Consider the following 20943-nt stretch of genomic DNA (forward strand, 5'->3'; position numbering starts at 1 on the left):
CGTCAACGTCCATTCTTCATCTACATGCTTTCTCATACAAATATTTTATTTACTTCTGGGAATTATAAATATTTAATGTTCATATTTTTTCATACACCTGTCTACATTTGACTAGCTGTTTTCGGCAGTCGGGTCTAACCGGCTTCATTGTCACAGGATCTGTAATGTACAGTCTTGCTGTGCGCAGGGATTATGACATAATTGCCTAAGCTCAGGTTAATGGTCTTCCTCTCTTTCCCCCCTGTGTATCTTAGCATTCGATTGCATAAAAAAGTTTAGAAATGTGTTGTACAGTACGTGTCTTTTCTCATAGCAGCTTTTAATTAAAAGTGGTGCTTTTCAAACTACCACACCGAAGGAACAGAAAATACATATATTTACCATGTCTACGAAGAAGTCACTTCCTAGGCAGCACTGCATGTTTGTTATACTGAAACTTAAAGTATCTTTATTTATAACTACAAGCATGGTTCTTGATGCATAGTTTGTTTGCCCCCTTCAGCCAATGAGTAGTGAAATACAATAGAACTAGCTGTTCATTCAGGATATCATTTCCTTTTTTTATTTCCTGTCACCACAAAATTACCTAATATGGCAACCCTGCGAGTATATGTAGAGTACTGTGTGTATGTTTATATGTATATATATGTAATATAGCCTCCTGGCACTTCTTATTCTGGGCTTTTCCTCTGTCAGTCCTGTTAGAGCAGGCAGTGGAAAGGTTAATTCCTTCAAGAGGCCTGTATGTGTATTTCAGCCTTGAATGTTGTAGCAATAAGTCAATCAAAGGGGTGGATATTGGTTGGAACGCCCCCCTGCTGTGTGTGGGCCAATCTGTATCCGGCTTTGGCTTGTAATGAGTCAAAGTTAGAGCCACTCCCCTGAGATGTTCAAATTGGGACATAACTCCTAAATTAGTGTGTCAGTTATTCAGTTAGTCAGTGTTGAGTGTGAGCTGAGATAGAGAGGAGACAACACATGAAGAAAGCTGTCTCTCCCTTCCCCCCATGCCGAGGGGAAGAAGATCATGCTACTAGTCAGGGCTCTGAGCTAGGTAGAGAAAAGGACTGATCATGAAAGACTGTTGTGACATGCTGAACACTTATCTGCAATAAAGCCACCAAGAAAAGACCTGTGTGGCTTCCTGTCTCTGCATGAAGGAGTGTCAGTGAGGGTCTATCCCCTGAAGACCTCAGAGGATCCTTACTGGCTGGAGGCACTGCACCATCTGGAGAAACAAGGGAATCTGTTCCCTGTCCCTGTCCTGGTTCTCCCCACACCACCGCAGAGCCCTCAGCCCTCCTGTTGCCAGCAGGTTGCAGCACCATTACACCTGAAGTAACCAGAGAAGGAGAATACCCCCCCATCTCACTTAGGGGGGGATGGGATAAAAGGGTTACATATGTGTGTGTGTATATGTAACACACTTTCCCCCACCCCCTGGAAGATGTGTAGCTACGGTGTGTAGGGTGCAATACCTGGTGGCTCACAGGAGGCTTGAGCCTCCGCTGCTGGGAGACTGGGTTGTATCCTGGAACAATGCTCGATCGAAGGTCCCAGATTGGGACTCTTCCCCATTAGCAAATCGAGGTGCTGTTGCGCCGGTGATCAGACGGCCACACGGTGCCCTGGGACCAGGTCACAGGGAATAGAGACATTGTGTGAGACACTCCAGCTGGAGCTCGCACCTCACAAGGAGGATCGGAACTCAAAATGAGAGGGGATTAATGTCGGAGGCTCCACGTCGTGGGACCTGACTGATCCTTTGACGGTGACACCTGGGTACAGAAGTGCCCACGAAGGTATAAGTGCACCAACGGTTCACAGGGGTAGCGCTACCTCACACGGGTCGGACTGACTGAAAGGACACCAGGGTTATTGGTGCCAGCACACCCTAAGTACTGAAGAACTCATTTATTCTGCACTATACCTCCCCTCGCTCTAGATGCCAACAGTACCGACCTGGCTACCCTGGGTCTTTTGCCCTGCCAAATGAAATTGAAGAATCTGTTTTGGATGTTCTTTAGTTCAGAACCAGGAACGTGGACCGGGAGAGTTTGAAAAAAATATAATAATCTAGGGAGTATGTTCATCTTTATCGATATCATTCTTCCGATCCAAGAAATCTGGTAACCTTCCCATTTATCCAGGCCTCTTGATTTTGCCAAACAGAGACGGGTAATTATACTGATGTAGGGATTGGTAGTTCTTTGATACATTCACTCCCAAATATTTAATGTATGAAGAACTCCATCTATAACTGAAATTCAACTTGAGCAATTTCACTTCTGATTCTGATAGACTAAGGTTAAGGGCTTCAGACTTATCACTATTTATCTTGTATCCAGATATTTTGCCGAAATCTCCTAGTTCCCTTTGAAGGTTAGGAAGGGAAGTTTGGGGTCTGGATAATGACAAGATAATATCGTCCGCAAAAAGCGAGATCTTGTAATTTGTTTTTCCTATTTCTTTGCCATGGATATTTATATTGTTTCGTATTTTTGACGTCAGAGGCTCGATAGTGAGTGCAAAGAGGATAATGGGCAACCCTGTCTCGTACCATTTTTGATTTGGAATCTTTCGGTGTTCCCACCTGGCAATCTTACGAGGGCCGATGGATTTTGGTATAGGGCGCGGACCCCTGTTAAATAGGATTCGTTAAAGCCAAATTTTTCCATTGTGGTATTGAGAAATAGCCAATCAATTCTATCAAATGCCTTCTCTGCATCTAAGCTCAGAAGCATTACATTGGTGCCTGTGAGGTGTACATGATCAATTATATTGATTATTTTGCGAGTATTGTCCGAGGCTTGATGCCCCGAGACAAACCCCACTTGGTCCAGATTTATTAACCTAGGTAGTGTTGGATTTAGCCTGTTAGCCAGGATCTTGCTATAAAGTTTAAGATCGTTATTCAGGAGGGAAATTGGTCTGTAACTCCCACATTGCATAGGGTCTTTCCCTTCCTTATGTATAATAGCAATGTTTGCCAGTGACATTGACGAGGGAATTGGGTTTCCCTCCATGAATGAGTTAAATATATCCAGTAGGTGTGTGGACAGTATGGGTAAAAACTTCTTATAATAGGCATTAGTGAACCCGTCTGGGCCAGGGGCTTTGGAGGTTTTCAGTGTTTTTACCACTGCTGTCAATTCTGCTTTTGATATTTTGGAGTTAAGGGTGGAGTTTTCTTCGTCTGTTAGTGTGGGAAGGTTGCAATCATCAAGGTAGTTTGTGATTGCCTCTAATCTATTGGGCTCTGGATTGCTACACTGTGTCTTTAGATTATATAATTTGGTATAGAATTTGGTGAATTCTTCGGCTAATTACTTTCGTTATATATTACCTCACCAGACGTATTCTTGATCGCCGTTATGTGGGATCTTTTTTGCACTCCTCTTAGCGTGCTAGCCAGAAGTTTGTCGGCCTTGTTGCCTTTATCGTAATATTTTTGGTTAGTCCATTTAAGGGCTTTTTCTACATTTTCCAATTGAATTTGTTTAAGCTCAGTTCTATTAGTAGTCAGATGTTTATATATTTTTTTTGAGGGGTTTGCTTTATGTTGTTTTTCCAAATCGAGAATTTTGTCTATTAATATTTTTGTCCTCCCCATTTTAACTTTCTTTTTGTGGGAAGCAATTGAGATTATTTTACCTCTAATTGTAGCCTTATGTGCTTCACACAAAATTGTTGGGGATGACACTGAACCACAATTAATATTGAAATACTCCTTGAGGGCTTTTTTGATTTCTTTCTCTACTTTGATATCATTTAATAGGGAGTCATTCAATTTCCAATTGTAAGTGACCGTTTTTGTAAATGGTATTGAAAGTGTCAAGGTAACTGGGGCATGGTCCGACCAAGTTATCGGTCCGATGTCCAAGTTAGTGGCGGCCTCTAGAATGTTCTTGGTAGCAAGAAAATAGTCGATACGTGAGTACGTCTGGTGAAGGGGGGGAGTAATAGGTGAAGTCCTTCTGTCCTTGGTGGTGGATTCTCCATATATCCATGAGAGAGAACTCTTTAATTATTTCTTTAAATTTTTTCCCAGTTCTATGTGATTGAGCGGAGGGCAAGCAGCCTGGGTTGAATGATTTATCTTCAATGGGGTTTTAATACCATATTTAGGTCTCCTCCTAATATTATTGAGGACAAGTATTCAGGGTCCACCCCTTCTAATACTTTTTTTAAGGACACGGTTTGGTTTTCATTTGGTGCATAAAGGTTGATCAGAGCGACCGGTGAGCCAGCCAGAGATCCATACACCACCAGAAATCTACCCTCTGGGTCCGTTGTTATTTTTGTTAGATTGAATGGAGCGCCTTGGCGAATTAAAATTGCTACTCCTCTTTTTTTACTGCTAAATGACGAGTAATAACTCATTGGGAACGCATTTTGAAAAGTTTTGGGTGGATCCTGGGACGTGAAGTGCGTTTCCTGGAGGAATACAATATCTCCCCTTAAGCTATTCAGTTCTTGAAGAGCTAGCCTCCTCTTCCGATTATTTTGTAAACCTTTTACGTTCAGAGAGACCAGTTTGATAGCGGATTGGTTAGCCATGGGGTTTGCTTTTAATGCGTTTGTCTGTTCTTAGGAAGGGTATTAGCACTGTCAAGACGCTCGTGGAGGTGAGTCTTACTTAACCGACCAGGGCCAGGGGGGTAGGTGCAGGAGAGGGGAAGGAGGGGGGAGGAGGGGCCTGCTGGGACAGTACCAGCAGGTGATAGAGAGAATAAACTAGGCCTTGATATGGCCTGAAGAGTTACAACCGGTGTAACTATTAACCGGCTATTGGGCTGAAGGCCCTCGGGGGGTGAGTCCTGTGCCGACGACCTTTGGGAACGGGGGAAACATGGGCCCCTAACTATACATTACATAACTTTGCACCCTTCTGGGGTTGTAAACTGTAGAACTTGTGTTTAGGATTTCGGGGAATTCCTGTGAGACCGACTGGGCGATTTGGAGAGCTTTGTATCTCTGCTTTAAATTACTGAGCTTGGTAACCTCAGGACCCATGCGCCTCAGCGCAGCTGCTGTCATCCGAACATGAGGGTTCAAGGTGCCAAGACCTCTGGTTTCTCTGAACTCAGATTCTGATAGTTAGATTGCTTTCTTATTTAGCTGGGGGGTGGGGGGAGGGGGGTTGGAGGGGCCGGGGTGGCAAAAAGGGAGTAGAGTGGGGGGGAGAGGGAGAAAGGGGGGGGTGGAGGGAGAGGTTTAAGGAATCCCTTCCTTGAGTGAGAGATAGATAGAGGGGAGCAGGGTTCGGATACATTTTTAGGCAATGACCCGTTTCTCCTATAGGCATTTCAATCAGGGGGGGAGGAGGGGTGGGGGGGGGGGTGGAGGGGAGGCTTAGGGAGGCTCATCCATGGGTAGAAGGCCTAGGGAGCAGGATTCACATACATTTTCAGCCATTTAAAACAGTTCTTGATAGTACCTTTCAATATATCAGGTTAAGATGGTGCAAAAACATTTATGGATGCAGTGTTAACAATTGGTTTCCACAGTATATCGTCATGTTTTATGGATACATACGAGGTAAGTGTAAGTGAACAGCAACCTGCATCTTTAAATTACTGCTGCGTTTTCATGCCCATAGCAGGGTACAGTAGTTAGTAGACCCATGGTGGCATTCTGTGGTTCTAATCTCTGAGAGGGGGGAACAAGGGGGGGGGGGGACAATGGAGGGGGGGGGGAACAAGAGAGGGGGGGGGGGACCGGGGCCATGGGAGGGAGCTGGGGGGGAGCAGGAGAGGGTGGTGGGGAGATGAGGGGGGCAGGGAGCAGGGGGACCGAGTTTATACATCATGTGTTCCCTGTACATGTGCATGCATCTACAGATAGTGTGTACAACTTCAACATTGTGGCAACCATAGTCCTGAATGTAAACATTGGCAAAATCTGGTCCAGATTTTAAACATGAGCCCTGGATCCAAGCTTGGGGCTTTCGCCTCAGGATTGCCTGGGTGTCCAGGGCCCCTACTCAGGTTCACCTTTAATGGGCCTTGGGCCGAGCGCGGGGGTGGGGAGTCCATGGATCGCCAACGGCGAGGCATAAAGCAGTGATAGTCCCCTGTCTCCCGCCCCCTCCCCCCCACCCAACAAACCCTGCGATGCGTCTGCTCCTGAGACTGACGATCTGGTTCGGCTCTCTCTCCGGGTTGGTGAGACGGTCCTCGTATGCAGATCCGGCTACCAGGTGAAGTCTTCGCTCAAGCGGGCCCTCCACCCACCCAAAAGGAAAACCCAATGGCAGGGGCCCAAAGGGGCTCCCGCTTCTTTCAACATGCGTGCTGGTGCAGTTGGTTGCAGGAACAAAGAACGCGCGACTGTTCGGACATCCGCCGCTGCGAAGAAGCGCGTGGGCTGCATCTCTGGGGTCCGCGGATCGGCAGGAACCAGAGCATCTAGTTAGGCATCTAGTTAGTTTCATCGGGGACAGCAGATGGCTATCTGTTTTGATTCTGCTGATGGGCGGCTACTCTCGCAGACGACCGTTCTGGGCCTCCTCTGTTCTCACTGGGGCCGTGGTTCGGCAGTTCGGTCGACCATGATGGAGGGGGAGTCAGGCCCAACGCACGGGCAAACGGGTCCATATCCTCTGGGTGGCGTATAGTCAGGAATCTTCCCCCCTTGCTGGCAATCAATTTAAAAGGGAAGCCCCAGCGGTATTTTATCGCTTTCTCCCGCATTAGAGTTGTAAGGGGCTTCAGTTCCTTGCGGCAGATGATGGTTAGCTGCGAAAGATCGTTGAACATCAGCAGGGTTTCTTCATGGAAGACTATAGATTCCCTCTCTCTGCAGGCTGCTATGATCCGTTCTTTAGCAGAGAAGCTATGCATCCTCACGATGATATCGCGTCTGCGTTTCGGATCATCCGATTTCGGCCCCAGGGCTCGGTGGGCTCTGTCAATCTCGAGGTCCTTTTCAGCTAAATCTCCGCAAATCATAGTGAATAGTTCGATTAGGTAAGGTCTGATATTCTCTGGTGATATTGTTTCAGGGACATTACGAACGCGCAAGTTCTGCCGTTTGTCTCTGTTTTCTTGGTCTTTTAGACCTTCTTTGAGGGTTAGTATCTCCTCTCCTAACCGTATGATTTCTTCCTCTGCTGCCGTCTGCCTGGTGAGGGAATCTTCCATTTTATTTTCCGTCTCCGTTGCTCTCGTCGTCAGGCTCACAATATCTTGCCTGATATCCCTGACGGCCTCTTTGATATCCGCTTGTAAGGATATGTGTAGTTTGGAGTGCATTGCACTAAAGAGCTCCTCCATGTGTGCTCATTTGCATGTCATTTCCCAGAATCCCTTGCTGCAGTGGAAGTGCTGTGTGCTGGGTGATAATGGTGAAAGACAGGGTTGCAGACCTGTCTAAGACATGCAAATGAATATACAGGAATATTTACAGTTGCTTTATGCTTTACTGTGGAGGGTTTTAGTCACCTTTTTTTACCCACCATAACCTTAATAAATGTGGGGATTACCTACTCTTTAATCTCATCTGAGCAAATGTCAGCAGCCAACCTCATACTGATGATACCCATCAAGGTTGAAACATGTCTGTGAGTGGGTTTACTGACTTTGCGTCTCCCAAGTCCTTGCTTAAAAGCTGTGTTTAAAGCAGCATGCATTGGCTAAGGGTTGCTCATGTCATGTGAGCATGAGATAAAAGGTGGCACTGTGTGCTCATTTACATGTCATTTCCCAGAATCCCTTGCTGCAGTGGAAGTGCTATGCGCTGGGTGATAATGGTGAAAAACAGGGTTGCAGACCTGTCTAAGACATGCAAATGAATATACAGGAATATTTACAGTTGCTTTATGCTTTACTGTGGAGGGTTTTAGTCACTTTTTTTTACCCACCATAACCTTAATAAATGTGGTGATTACCTACTCTTTAATCTCATCTGAGCAAATGTCAGCAGCTAACCTCACACTGATGATACCCATCAAGGCTGAAATATGTCTGTGAGTGGGTTTACTGACTTTGCATCTCCCAAGCCCTTGCTTAAAAGCTGTGTTTAAAGCAGCATGCATTGGCTAAGGGTTGCTCATGTAATGTGAGCATGAGATAAAAAGTGGCACTGTGTGCTCATTTGCATGTCATTTCCCAGAATCCCTTGCTGCAGTGGAAGTACTGTGTGCTGGGTGATAATGGTGAAAGACAGGGTTGCAGACTTGTCTAAGACATGCAAATGAATATACAGGAATATTTACAGTTGCTATATATATATATATATATATATATATATATATATATATATATATATATATATATATATATATATATATATATATGTATGTATGTATATATATATATATATATATATATATATATATATATGTATATATATAGTCAATGAAAAAATAGTTTGCACTCACGGTTTCTCAAATGAAGGCAGATGCTCGTCCCATATAGAAACATATCCAGGTAACAAAGAGACAGCACACCGCAATAATGAAGTAAATAAAGTGTATTAACAACACAGGGCAGCCTGTGTTGTTAATACACTTTATTTACTTAATTATTGCGGTGTGCTGTCTCTTTGTTACCTGGATTTCCCTGGTTACTCTATATATATATATATAATCACACACGGCTCAACAAATGCATTCGCCCACTCGCCTGGGGCAAGTGCATTTTCAGCCACTCGCGAGTCTTACCGGCGGCAGCCGAGTGGTGCGGCGTCTCCTGCCATTCTCTACTCTCCAATCCAGACCACGGCTTATAGTACCTCCAACGATCCGCTACTCTCCAACCCCGACCTCGGCAAGTATTACGACTATCCTTACCTCTCCAATCCCGACCCGGCTACCTCAACCATTCTACTCTCAAGACGCGCCCTCGCGTCTGTGGGTGGCGTTTATATCTACCCCAACCGCGGCCTCGCGGTCATGCCTTGTTTGTAGTGAGCACTGCGTTACAGTTATGTAGGGTCCAGTGGAAGTGAGTATCTCTTGCTGAGAAAGAGTATGCTGTGATGTGTTGCTGTATACTGCTGTGAAGAAATAAACACTAAGTTGCTGTTATATACTCCTGCCTGAGGCTGCAGTTTCTTCAGGGAGGGAGTGAATGTTTTCCACAGGGGACTGCACCTATTCCTATAGGCCCTGTGGGAATGGAGGCGCTGTACCAGTGAGAAAGAACCACCCAGAAATCCTGTCCTGTTAATCCCCAAGCAACACTTGCGAATGCTCGTGGCCTTCCTGTGAACCAAACAGGTAGCCCTGCATTCTATTACTATGAAGTGGTGCGGGGGTAGTTCCCAGGGGCACGCCCAGGGAACTGGTGTCCGCACCGTGTAACGCTATTCCTGAACCAAGTACAGAATGTGTGGGGTAGTGTCCGAGGAGGGGCTCCTAACCGTCAAGAAGCCTGGACCACCGTTGAGGAGCTGCAACAATACTATAGAACTGTCCACGTATGTGTAGTGTCCCAGGGTGGGCTCTCGAGGATCGGGAGACCAGAACCTCCATTTTAACGGAACAATATGGCAAGTGAAAGAGCGGTTCCCGACTAAAACGGGAGATCCGCGTGGCAAGGTTTGCAGAGTTGAAATATTGTAAATAATTATCTAAGTGTGTATGTATGTACACACACACATACACACACGTATATATTTAAATATATTATGTTGTTCTCTATCGTCTCCTGCTTTTAACTCAATCTCTGTTGAAACATGCAATGCTGTTTTAACAGCAGATGTGAATCATCTGCAGATACATTCTCTCTGGGGGTGTAAGTACCAGAGAATCTGGTGGAAACAGATGAGTGAGGGGCCTGGATTTGTTTTGCAGAGCATGCTGCTTTCACCCCTTGGCACAGGCTGAGTGTTACAGCAGAAGGTATTAGCAGCTCCAGCTGATCTTTGAGGATAAATAACATGCTATGTGTAACACACTTTCCCCCACCCCCTTGGAGGATGTGTGGCTACAGTGTGTGTGGTGCAATACCTGTGGCACACAGAGGTCTGAGCCTCCGCTGCAGGGAGCCTGGGGTGTATGCTGGTACGGTGTTCTTCAGTGCCTCCACCTGTAATGGATTCTACTGTGTGGAATTACCCGTTACAGGACCTATATACATACACTTATACAAAAACCACACACACTGGATAAAACATAAAATAACAGCTTTACTACAGAACGAGAGTATGGCTACTGGTTATAGCCTACCCGCCAGGCCTCGTACGGCCGTAACCACTCGCCAAGTGTCCCACACGCCTGTCCACAGTACCTGATGGGGCCTTCGGGCACCCAACCACCCTGGTGTCCACAAGGAGATAACCCCTCACCCTTATATGTGGTCAGCGCTGCCACTATAGTGTGTGTTGGTGCACTTGTGCTTGGGGTACATGCCGGGTGCGTCCACACCAGGGTGCACCGTGTCCTGCGGTGGGGTACACAGACCCAACGATGATATACAACTCCGGTATTTCCGCCTCCGCGTGGGGTGGTCCACGCGTGGGGTGTCCACCTCAAGGATAGTCTCTTCCATGGGGGGGTCTGGTCCAAGACCACCAAGGGCCAGGATGCAGTGTGTCCTGGCTGCGTCCCTCACTACAAGCTACAGGGGCAGTATGCCTATCTATGGGCCTGTCCCTGTAGCAGCCAAAAACTGAGGGGAGTTGGGCCTAGCTGGGGCCTATCAGGGGTCTCTGGCCTAGTGCAGATGCCACAGGCACCAGCAAACTCACACCCTACCCCTCCGGTGTCCAGCCTTCAACTGCCGTGGTCCTCAGTGCGCCAAATGTAACCTGTCTTGGAGTAGGGAATCCTAGCAGCCCTATTGGCTGGTGCGCAGCATGGGATACCCAACCTCAGTGGCTTCTGGGTGCTGTAGTCCTTTGCAGAGCCTTGCTTGTATCTACTGTGCATGCAGTGCGCATATATTGGCCTCCGCTCATCCTCCTGCGCATGCGCAACTCCTGTAATGGCCACCGAGCCGTCAGCATCCTTCAGCGCATGCGTGGCCCATTTTAACACGACGACGCCCTGCAAAAGGGGCCACCGGCGACGCGATCGCCTCCCCAGCTCCGCAACTCCTCCCACGGCTACCGGCACCTTTCCGCAGCAGATCGGAAGGTAAGGGGCCACCGGGAAAGCCCAGAGGGGGACCTGAGCTACATATGTATTAAACAAGTGTAAATACTGACTCCTCAACAACTTGTAGGGTCTGAAGTGGGATGTACATGGTGGTACCACACTTTAATAGGAAGGAGTTTGAGCAAATAGTAGTGGGTAATTCGAGGCTGGGCGGCTGGATACCATGCTCAGATCAAATCCTGCAGCATAATTAGGATAAGAATAAGAAGACCAGCATGGGATACCCAACCTCAGTGGCTTCTGGGTGCTGTAGCGCAGATATAGAATTACAACGCAGTCTCGGCTCTTTTAAGAGAATATATCCAGACTGTTAGTGCACAGTATTTCACTTTGGGGGAGATTTCTGCTTTAAAGCTGCAGACTTAGCAATATCCTATGTGTGTTTTAAAAAAAAAAAAAAATCAGTTCTGTACTATGAGAAAATACTTGTAGCATTTAAAAAAAAAATCTGAATTAATTTTTTTATGTATTATAATTTAACAAGCACATTTTGTTTCTATAGCAACCATTTACAAAGTGCCTTGTCACATGATCTTCCCCACAGAACTTTGCATCTTTGGTCCTCTTCTGCTGCACTGACCGAAATTTTGTGAACCCCCGAGTCAAATCTTTGCCGATCGATCACAGGAGAACGGATCCATCGGCAACTTATCTAATTACTTATTGTGTGGGTATTGATGCACATATTAAAGGGGGGGGGGGAACGGCAGGTTGGACAGCTTGTTGTGTGAAACGCGTTGGAGGGTGTTTACCTCCTTGTTTGTCATGTCTGACTGACAATAAATATAACTTTTTTACTTCTATACACCTGTGTCCCTGGGCAGTGCGTTGCTTTGTGCATTCATTTGCATCTTTTTTGGATTATTTCTACTCTACAAGCGGCTGGACACGCCATCTGGATCACTACAGGCTCTAGGAGTGGGGCAAGATCTTCTGTTACTATTATTATGGATCATCGCTATTGCTACAAACTGGGGTGAGTCTTTAGCTCCGAATATGTAGCTATTTCCAATGAGGTACAGCCAAGTGTAATTTTACATTTATGTTGTTGCCTTCAGGATTTTGATGCTTCTAGTGATATACTAAACTCACCCAGTAGTTCTCCCTCTCCACAAATGAGCTATATGTGTTTCCCTAAACATTGCTGAACATTATTTAATCTCTCTGGACTGTTAGAGCACCCAAATCTCTAGAAGCTTTCTATTGGCCGCTAGATCAAGGCTAACTCTAGCAGCACTAGTATTTCTATGGAAAGATATTCTTATTCAGGAGTTTTTAAAAAGTGCATTAGCCAATGAAACGTGGGGTCTCCGGAGGTCAGGGGAACGGGACTACGGAGATCCCCTTCCACCACAGGTCATATAGATGTAAGGGAGAAAAGACTGGCGAGGGGAGTTTGCTGCTTTAATGTTGCTGCAGTTTACAAATCATATTGATTGAAGTCATATTTAATACTCAGTGGTAAGACGTAAGTCACGTTGCATTCATTTCAATAAACTAGAAGGTGCCTTGTAGCTAGGGTTGCTAGATGACTTCTCCAAAAATACTGTACGCATTGGTGAAATGTGCGACGCGCTCGAGACTGACACACTGTCACGTGCGCTCACCACAAACAGGACTTAGACCGCGGGGCTGAGGTGGGGATGTAAATAACCGCCGCACTACAACCACGGAGCCAGGTCTGGAGTGCGTTGTCAGAGTCGTATAGCCGGGTCAGGGTAGGAGAGTTCGGGTATGTTGGTGGTGCTTGCTGTGGTCCGGGGTTGGAGAGACAAAAATGGTCGATATCCGTAAGCCGTGGTCAGGGAGAGGAGAGAGCGGGAATCCAAAGACGAGCCGAAGTCCAGGGGTAGAGAAGAGACGGGTCCGGGTACAAGCAGGGGTCAAATCACATGTCAGGCAAGGCACTAGGAACAGACAGGACACAAGCAGCGAGCACAGCACATAAACCTTAGTTTATGCTCAGCAAAGTGTTCAGGAAGCAGGAAGGTAAATAAAGGGAAAAGCACCAATCAGGAACAGGCAGACGTAGTGACATCACTGGATAGCTGTTAGCGATAGGAGAGAGGACTGGGTTTAGGTGAGAGGCAGCTGATGATCCTCTTAGTATTTGTCGCCGTGCAACGTGCATGCGTAGGTGGCGCGCGGCGCGGGCGGAGATTTCACCAGTAGGCATGCGTTTCCTCCTTTCCTTGGCCCCACCCCCAGGCTCCTGACACCTCCTCCTGATTGGCTGCATTACCCAGAAGCAACCAATCCGGATGGAGGAAGTTGCCCAGCTCCCTACCAACAGCCCTGCTCTCTCCCAACTCGGGGAAATCCCGCAGCCCCCCAAGCCGGTCAAGTCACTATGTCCAGAGAGCCAATAACGAACCCATACATGTCCATTATTACCTCCAATTTTTTACTGGACAGAGTGTCCAAATACAGGACAGTCCGATTCCATACTGGACACCTGGCAACCCTAATTATGGCTAAACACCAATTGTCAAATCTGGACTACAATCTTCTTTGACCCTATGTATCCAACTCCCAAAACACACTAAGGCCGCGCTCACACGCTTACGTGCGTGCGTTCGTCACAGATTCCTGGCGGCCAATGTTAGCGTTCAGTATTGAAACTACCATTGGCTGCAAAGTACGGCGTCGACGCTGCTGCAGTCGCAGGGGACCTGTGAATCTGTGATCTCTGGTGCAGCAGCGCTGCGTCAATTTTAGCAGCCACATTGAGACGCCAGACTCCATTTCATTATTTTACTTGAATACCCCAAATAATTAGCTTTTTAGGAGATCAAAACAGCCCAAAGTGAGTAATTATTTATTTTCTACATTCATTTTAATAACGTCATTCCCTCCGTCCGTTGTTGTGATCTGAATCTAATAATGGTCATTTCTTTCACTGCTGGAAAGGCCTTCTGCTTCACGTCCATGTGGATCACAATGTGGTTAAGTATATCCCTAATTAAAATTAGTCGTGTTTGAATTTTTTGCAAACTGCTGAAGGGGACACATAATATACAGCTTGCACTTTGCATTCCTAAAGGGGAAAAGGACCCTCTGTGTATATCCGATGTTGAGTTAGAAGAGTAGGTTTTAGGTTTCAGTTATTTCCCCTACAGCAGTTCTTCAGTCCTTTCAGCTTTTAGCCCAGCCTTGTGTCGGATCATTCCGTCTGCTGGGGATGATCACACCTCGCCCAGCAGACAGAGGCGCGAGCACGCTGCGTCGCGAAGCCCCCTGTGTGAACGCGACCTTAGACTTGTACTATTCTTTCTGCTGGTGTCAGAATCAAACATGAAGAACTTTTTGATCCAGGGTGTTGTATTTGACACAGATCTGTCAGACAGAGGTCAGTGTCACCTGAGACCTGGTAGATTGTGTTGAGATTAACGAAGGGAAGAGACACAGAGCTTGATGCACTATAAGCATCAAGTGTCTTTTTCCCTAGATGCCCTTATGGGTCCAGATGGGTGCTATGACCTAGTAACGCGATATACTAAATAAATGCATCCACTTTCAGCATCAAAATAGCATCAAGTACAACAATGATATTTACTGATAATAAAACAAATTGCTTACTGCACATATGTAGTTGCAAAGAGTTTACCATCGTAAGGTAGGAGGGACGGGCCCCATCTGTCCTAAGTTACTATTTGCGTATGAATAATAATAATAAAGAAAGCACACGATAGACGCGGATACTGGAACGTCTGCCCGAAAGACACATATTTACAAGGAAGAAGCAGAGGTAACAGAGGAAACTTGATCTTCCAGCTTATCCAGCTTGATGTCACCTATCCACATTCCGCAGCAGGATAACATACAGTGCAGGACACTCACACAACTGCTTGAATACATGTCAAACAATGACCAGACTGGGCAATAGTTAGAAAGTCCATTTTTAAACCTGACGGCATGGGACAATTGGAATTATATGGCCCATATCCTATATTCTTCTTTAATCTCCAAGCTCAACAGCAGGTGAAATAACTCTTTTACTGTGGTCCTACCGTAGACACAGTAATAACAATAATACAGACACAATAAGAACCTTACATGAACAATGGTAATAACCCTTGGGGTAGCTGACCCCAAAAGTATTGATGGTGTCCTGCAAAGCAACCCTTTCCCAAGTGTATGTATGAAGGCAGCGCTACCCTCCCCCTTGTTGTGATGGCGCACTTCTACCTTTCTGGTTATAGGCCTGTAACTAGGGGATGCTTCCAGAAGAAAGTCAACGGTAGGATCCCTCACTGCGGGGTCTCTGACAGTAGCCTCTCACCCCTGGCAACCACACGGTGATGCCTCTCGCCTTAGGAACTCCTTTCCCAGTGCTGTTCCTTCTTCTCCGGTGGTTCTCACTACTGGGAAATCCCTATGCTGTGGGCCTGCCCTACAAACTCTGCTGAAGTGTAGGGGCTGCCCGGGGCCTATGGGGAATAGTTCTGGCCTAGTCCAGGAAGCTTGACTACCTCCCTGGACCCTACCTTTCCCTCTGAAGGCACCGTCAGAACTGAACACGCTGTCTCCAGTACGCAGAGGAAATCCTGAACAGCCAGGACATCCTCTTCCGGTGGCGCCAACCACGAGATGGCTGCCGCGCTACACACAGTCCCATTCTATGTGGCTGCGCCAACTACAAGATGGCCAACGCAACTCCCCCGAATCCTCCTGGGCTACGGGACCAATACTACTGAGGAGGTAAGGGGGAGTAGCCTGCTATACAGGTTAAAGGTATATGTGTTAAAAACACACGGGTTACCATCACTAAATTGAACAAAATGTAAGACTTGGGTATATGTGAGATCTATGATATTTGCCTATTTTTGCTCTCTGCACATAGTTTGGTTGAGCCTTCACCACAGACCAATGTGGACTAAATTAGCCAACAGCATTTCCAGATCTTACTAGTTTTTAGCTATTCCTGTCCTAATATCAGACAGTGAGACCTTAACTTGCAGTATAACATAATTAATTGGAAATTGTTTATCTCATTGGAGGTAAAAATGCACCAGCAATCAATAGGTTTGGCTGCAGATCATTCAACCAGGTCCATCCATTTCAGACTTTTACATCTTCTATTCAAATGTAAATGATTAAACCTGCCTAATACCTGGGCTTGCCTTGATAAGTACTTTTGATTACACTACACACCCTTAGGGCTTTCCTGATGAACAATGAAGCTATAGGATAGATATCCAATGTGTTGGGTGTATGTTATACAGCCTGTACACTTCTTATTTGATATTTTGACCCAGTCCAAATGTCAGAGACCAATTTATATCTTCAAGAGCAAGACAATGCATCAACTTAGCAAGGTGCTTTGGGGTTTCTGTATCAATGCTAAGACACCCCACTTTAGCTCTTTGTGACAAATGTAAGAAGCGTTCTTTCATCGGGGACAGTTTGTCAGCTACAAACATAAATTCCTCCTCACATCTGGCAGATCTGTTTGCACAACAGTATGGGTGGGTAGAATGATGCCGAAACACCATTTTGGATACATTTCATTCAAGTATGTGTGACGTTTAACTACTCCCGGCCATAAAACATATGGGACTTCATGCACCTCCCCTTCCCTACTCTCCTCCCCCATAATCAAATAAAGGGGCAGGATAATCTGGGGCCAAGATCACATGACCACCACCCACCAATGGGATGTATCATTAGCCATGTGATGAGTCACAGCCAATTAGGGACCCCTACCATTATGTAACCCAATTTGAAGTGTGGGAGGGATTTGTATGCAGAAGCCCTATCACAGTGTGACATTAATCAACCAATGGGGTAAGAATTAAGTGTATAAAGATCTGAGAGAATCACTCTGTAATTGCCCCTGATGAAGCCACAACGGTGAAACATATGTTGGGCAGGCTAAGCGTCGCTTCTCGGCCTTTTGGCTAAGATCAAGTGTAGGGTCTGTCCTGTGAAGGATGGCCCTAGTTGCATCACCTGGTCTGGTCATGGGCTGAGAGGGCGGATGCAAAGTAGCCCGGGCATTTTTAATCTTGCACCCCAGGCTTGGAACCCCTGGGGAGCATCACTTGCTGCACTGTGGATGGCTGTTTGGGCGGCGGCCTCCACTTAAGAGCACTTGATCTGCACAGATGATTTTGCACCGTCCCCTATTTTTCCCGCACTTGGCCCCCCTTATTGCCTTCCGCTGAGGGGACAAGCCATTATTTTTGTCACCGCCTGGCCTTGCACGGGGCCGGGCGTGCACTCGTGCACACCCTTTTTGTGTTTGTACGTCTGAGCACCTCCTGCACTGCATCACACAGAGCACTGGAGCACTCGCACCATGGATTGGTTTTGTTACGTGTTGGGTTATCGTCACCCCTCTCTCCGGAGAGCAAAGACTGAGTGCTGGCTAGTAGTCGCCATCCCTTCGGAGGAAGATTGCGGTGGGTTAGTAGGCGTCAGCCGAACACCCTAAAGACTTGGACCCTCCTGCGGCGTCAGCTGCACTAGGAGGGAACAGGATGGACGTCGGATTCCTCGGATGACGACGTCGATGTAACAGCAGGACTCCAAGGCTTCGGCTGGAGAGGACTGCTTATGGCACGGACTGGCCTACTCTCCGGAGCGGACTTTGTCACAAGTTTTGAGCACCTGGTCTCACTGGACCATGAGCACGGTTTTTGAGGTGGAATCACTTTTTCACCACCCGGGCTACAAAAAAAAAAAAAGGCTAAGCGTCACCACCTAGTGCGCTGGCTATATCGGAGAGGTCTGTTGCCTTTTCTCAGTTAGAGTGTTTCGGAGCCTTCTAAAGGAAGCACAACACTCTGACTACTCTCCTATTTGTCATGGTTCCGAGTACAAGACACATACTTTGTGATCTTGAAATAGCTGTTTTGCTAAACATAACAGACCTCTAGGTTCATTTACCTTTGAACCTGTTGGTCTGGTACATATGTGTGTGTATATATCCGTATACTAGCATTAGCTAGCTCAACAAATATACTATATTATTCTGAGCACACACACTATATTAAGCTATACTCTCCATTTAGGTGTAGTCCTCAAACTATATAGAACTGTATTGGTATAACTACCACTGTTAGTATAATCATACAGCAGTGGGACATTCTAAAATAGTTATTCCTAGCATACACTGTTAGTTTGAACTAGGCATACAGTTACCTCCTCCGTTTTTAATATATCTTAATCACTTTGGTTCACGTTAGTTTTTTGCTGCAATAAATATATTTGAATCATTTATTAATAAATAGTAATTTTTAATATAGGTATAGGTGTTCTCTTGTGCGGCTATTAGGGAGCTTTCTTTCTTTTCTTTGCTTATCATTAACCCCATCCCTGCCAGCACCACCTCCGCACTCTTATTGCAGTTTTTTGTTCCGTCACCACACATTCACAATTTATTGGTTCCCCATATCTCCATTGGTGAAGTGCAAGGCACACAACTTGACCTTTTTAGGCCATTCTATCTTACTTTGTAGCTCCCCTTATCGACACTCTCCAAATTGCAAGCTGGAGCACAAAGAGCAAAGATGTGTATAAATGACATTGATATTTTAATTGAAAACGACGCATTGATCCACATTTCCTCCAAAATTGCCTTGAAAAATATACCCCTTTGCTTGATTTCTCCATGCTTGTCTCACAAAGTTATTTGGGGAGAAGTTAGCTAGAGCAAGAGTAGGAGTTTGGGAGGTATCAACCGATGCACGTTCAATAAAATGTCCTTGTCTGCTTACAGCCATTGTTCGTCCTTTCACTTTGTGATGGTAGGGGCAGCCTGGCAAGCATATTACAGATTAAGATTGGTTGCCCCTACTCGTCAAGATGGCGGCCTATGTTATAGACTCATATTGTCAATCTTATGTTGTCAAAATGGCTGACCAAGTGAATATTGTGTTTCTCCCATGTAGGCAGTTTATTTCCCATATTGATTTTGCTGTATGTATTGTATTGTAAGACTTCATTGTGCGGTGGGCTGGTATTTTACTCAGCCTGGCCAGCACATAATGATGCCTTTGGCTGTTATCTGTTTTGGGCTAGGTGAAGTGCTTGAGAACGCTGGGGGAGGGTGTGGATAAAGGTGGGGGGAACATTGTCAAGGGAGACGGTGTTTGGCCCGGTATTAAAGGGGTTATACCCCATTTGGCCACCCCCTACTCTCACTTGGGAAGCAAGGGGTTAACTGAACTGTGGTCCAGTAATGTGTTTTTACCATGCTTCAGAATCCAACTTTTTATTCCCCTGTAAAAATGTATTGTCTCATCCCAGTGTTTGCACCAACACATACACTGGGGTTGATGCGGGAGGGAAGGGGTTAATATTAATTCAGTGATTATAGCCCTTTGTTCCCTTTTCTCACCTTTTCAGGCTCCATTTTGCAGCCTTCCATAGGTCGCCATTGCAGCTCCATGCATTCCAATGGCAGATTTGGCGGTTTTGGACCTGTTTCCAGCGACGACCAGCAGGTGGCATCCGAGAGGAGGAGCGGCGGTTTCCCATTGTAAGTCAATGGGGATTCCTCGACGCCGACCTCCAGGAACAGGTTGGCAGCCATCCAAACCGCAGACCGCAAGAGCGGAAACATTTTCTAAAAGAGAGCTTTGATCACTGTTAGTTCAAGGTCAACGACAAGTGGCGTGGGAACCTTAGGTTCTAGGGCACCTGGGAATAAAATTATTCTTGCCCCTAGCTCCTAGGCCTCCCCACACTCGACCACCACCGGGTCCGAGAATCCAGGACCCCCGTAAAGGGTCAAGCGGAGGAAGAGGGTCGCGCAATTGACTTTAATGGTGGAGCGGAGGTCCCATTGAATCCAATGGCGGCGCTCGCCCATGCATTGTCTATGGTGGCGCCAGCCATTGATTCCAATGGGGAAAAGCCGCGTGGCGTGGAAACTGCTAAGTCCGAAACAGTAAAAAGTGTGAGTCCATATCTCCGGTTCTGGGAGGACCAGAGGGCTGGGATTTGGGTGGCATGTAGCCAAGGTTCCGGCATGAATGCATGGCCATTCCCAGCCCTCTCCGAACAACCAGACGGAATATGGGCAAATGTAAAGAATTTTGGTTTTTCCATAGACTTCAATGGCGGAGTTTCCCCATTGAAAGTCTATGGCGGCGGAACCCATTGACTTCAACGGCGGAGTCGCTGCATTGAACGTCTATGGCGGCGGAGCCCATTGATTTCAATGGGGAAAGAGTGAAAAGCAGAGATCCATTTTTAAAGGGAAGAATCCTGTATTTAAAAAGTGTTTTAAACTGCATTGGTGTATCTCCGGTTCTGGGGGTCGCAGAGGGCTGAAACTTGGCCACAAGGAAGAGTTCCTTCCGACATGAAGAACTGGCAAGTATCGGTCCACTGGGCCCAACAGAACCGATTATTGTGATATGTGAAAATATTAAAGTATAACTTGTATTTTGGGTCTGGTATGAAAACTCAGAGCCCATCTGCTAAGTTAATGTTCCGGATGGCTAACAAATGGCCGAACATAAAACTCATGATCAAAGACTCCCCCCACCCTGCTTGTATATGCAAGCACAACAAAGGGCAGGACATGGGGACTTGAGATTAAGTGTGGTAATTCCCACCTTAGACATAGGGCATCCTGGGCCAAGCTATACTTGAAGGCGCCAGGCTAGTGGGAGGGGGACTGAGGAAATAAGCCCCCTGTTTAGAATATTACCCACCCAGTGGGCGGGTGTTAAGGTGCCCCTCAGGTGAGGTGGCAAGGAGAGATTGGGTGTAGGTAATTGTTCTCCAATGGCCTACACTCAATAATAAGGTATAAACTGGAGATTGCATATAAACCTGTGACCAGCCTATACTCTGTTGTCTTTGTGTATTTTCGAGATTGCTGC

At 46.4% G+C, this 20943-nt stretch overlaps 1 long non-coding RNA gene across 1 annotated transcript in view; it reads left to right on the forward strand.

Annotated features, from left to right (window-relative positions):
- LOC142501177 (uncharacterized) overlaps positions 1-19996 on the forward strand; it is a 104324-nt gene extending 84328 nt beyond the window's left edge. The window contains exon 4 of the long non-coding RNA XR_012803438.1: positions 19457-19996. This is a non-coding gene — a long non-coding RNA (uncharacterized LOC142501177). The remainder of the gene's footprint in view (positions 1-19456) is intronic.
- The last annotated feature ends 947 nt before the right edge of the window (positions 19997-20943 follow it).

This window comes from Ascaphus truei, chromosome 8 (genome assembly GCF_040206685.1).
Source record: "Ascaphus truei isolate aAscTru1 chromosome 8, aAscTru1.hap1, whole genome shotgun sequence".
NCBI lineage: Eukaryota > Metazoa > Chordata > Amphibia > Anura > Ascaphidae > Ascaphus > Ascaphus truei.